This window comes from Raphanus sativus, unplaced genomic scaffold (genome assembly GCF_000801105.2).
Source record: "Raphanus sativus cultivar WK10039 unplaced genomic scaffold, ASM80110v3 Scaffold3270, whole genome shotgun sequence".
NCBI classification, from domain to species: domain Eukaryota; kingdom Viridiplantae; phylum Streptophyta; class Magnoliopsida; order Brassicales; family Brassicaceae; genus Raphanus; species Raphanus sativus.
This window is the reverse complement of record NW_026618576.1, coordinates 1-2,500: the sequence shown is the minus strand read 5'-3', so window position 1 is coordinate 2,500 and position 2,500 is coordinate 1.

The following is a 2,500-nucleotide window of genomic DNA, read 5'->3' as shown; positions in this document are numbered from 1 at the left end:
TAATCAAATTAAATAAAAATAAAGTAAAAAAATAAAATAAAACAAAACAAAACAAAAAAAAATAAAAAATAAAAATAAAAAATACAAATACAAATAAAATACAAAAAATAAAAAAATAAAATAAAATAATATAAAAATAAAATAAAATAAATTAAAATAAAATAAAATAAAAATAAAATATGATAAAAGAAATTATAGAGAAAAAAATAAAAAGGTTTATATGAACTTATTGAATCAAGTATAATACAATAAAAAAAATAAATCAGATTTTTTTTATAAATAATGAAACAAAGAAAATATATCTTATTAGGTTGATAATATATTTTAGATTTATTACTAGTAAAAACGAAAAAAAAAATATTAATTTCCAGTCTATAAAGATTCACCGATCTCCACATCCGAGCCTCCTTTTAAAATCTGAATCCTGCGATTAAGACTGTTAAGATACTCGTCAACAAGATAACCTAGATCGTTAAGATCCCTGGCTAGAGCAGGTTTATTATGACCCCCGGCTGGAATAGTTACATGTCCAATATGAAGAAATCGATACATATCTTCCGTGAGGTTAACCTCCCTGTTGTCCTTCTTCTTCTTAAGCAGAAGTTTATCGGCTTTGGTTATCCTCTGTTGGACAAACTCCTGTTGATTGAACCTATTATTGTGCCGGTCAATTTCCGGCAAGTTCCGAAAAGTAGTAATCACTTGGTTCATACCATCAACGGAGGGCCAGGGTAGGATCGTAGAGACTGTAAATGATAGCTCCGACATTAATCCCACATAAAGTGAATATCTCATGCGCTTTTTTGAGCAAGCCCCTCCTCCTTTTTTTGTAGGTTGTTTTTCTCCAGGAGTTATTGACGATGAAAGAAAGTTTCACCTTCCTTCTGGTCATGGTGTTTGTTGTGTTTATTACTTTGTGTAGTGTGTGCTGTGTTTTGAGTTCAGGGATGTGTGTGTCTTATATAGTGATGGAGGGCTATGAAAAATTTATCTTTTTAAGTAGGGAATATATATAGATTTATGAAGTAAAAAAAAAACAGAAAGAATAATCCCCTGCCAATAAAGATGTGATTAATATTTTTGTGGACTATTGAGTTAAATTATCTATATATGACTGAATAGTCGACAAATATATTAATCACATTTTTGTCGGCCGGTAATATTATTGAATGTTTCAATAATTATAATTCAGTCCTCATTATATTTGTTGTCTATAAAAATATTATTGAAAATCAAATCTTAGAAGTTGTCCCAAATATTTGCAATGATTTGTTTTAAAGTAACCATATAATTTTTGCAAATACAGTTTATATGACCCTAAAAATAAAAATAATCAAATTAAATAAAAATAAAAGTAAAAATAAAATAAAACAAAACAAAACAAAATAAAATAAAAAAATAAAAATAAAATAAAATAAAATAAATAAAAAAAAAAAAAATAAATTAAAATAAAATAAAAATAAAATAAGATAAAAGAAAATATAGGGAAAAAATAAAAAGGTTTATATGAACTTATTGAATAAGGTATAACACAATAAAACAAATAAATCAGATTTTTATTATAAACAATGAAACAAAAGAAAATATATCTTTTTAAGTTGAGAATATATTTTAGATTTATGACTAGTAAAAACAAAAAAAATATTAATTTCCAGTCTATAAAGATTCACCGATCTCCACATCCGAGCCTCCTTCTAAAATCAGAATCAAGCGATTACGACTATTAAGATACATGTCAACAAGATAACCTAGATCGTTAAGATCCCTGGCTAGAGCAGGTTAGTATGAACCCCGGCTAGAATAGTTAACTGTCCAATCTGAAGAAATCGATACATATCTTCCATGAGGTTAACCTCCCTGTTGTCCTTCTTCTTCTTAAGCAGAAGTTTATCGGCTTTGGTTATCCTCTGTTGGACAAACTCCTGTTGATTGAACATATTATTGTGCCGGTCAATTTCCGGCAAGTTCTAAAAAGTAGTAATCACTTGGTTCATACCCTCAACGGAGGGCCACACCTCAGGGGTAGGATCGTAGGGACTGTAAATGATAGCTCCGGCATTAATCCCACATAAAGTGAATATCTCATACGCTTTTTTGAACAAGCCCCTCTTCCTTTTTGGTAGGTTGTTTTTCTCGAGGAGTTATTGACGATGAAAGCAAGTTTCACCTTCCTTCTCGTCATGGTGTTTGTTGTGTTTAATACTTTGTGTAGTGTGCGCTGTGTTTTGAGTTCAGGGATGTGAGTGTCTTATATAGTGATGGAGGGCTATGCAAAATTTATCTTTCTAAGTAGGGAATATATATATAGATTTATGAAGTAAAAAAACAGAAAGAATAATCACCTGCCAATAAAGATATGATTAATATTTTTGTGGACTATTGAGCTAAATTATCTATATATGACTGAATAGTCGACAAATATATTAATCACATTTTTATCGGCCCGGTAATATTATTAAATGTTTCAATAGTTATAATTCAGTCCTCATTATATTTAAAA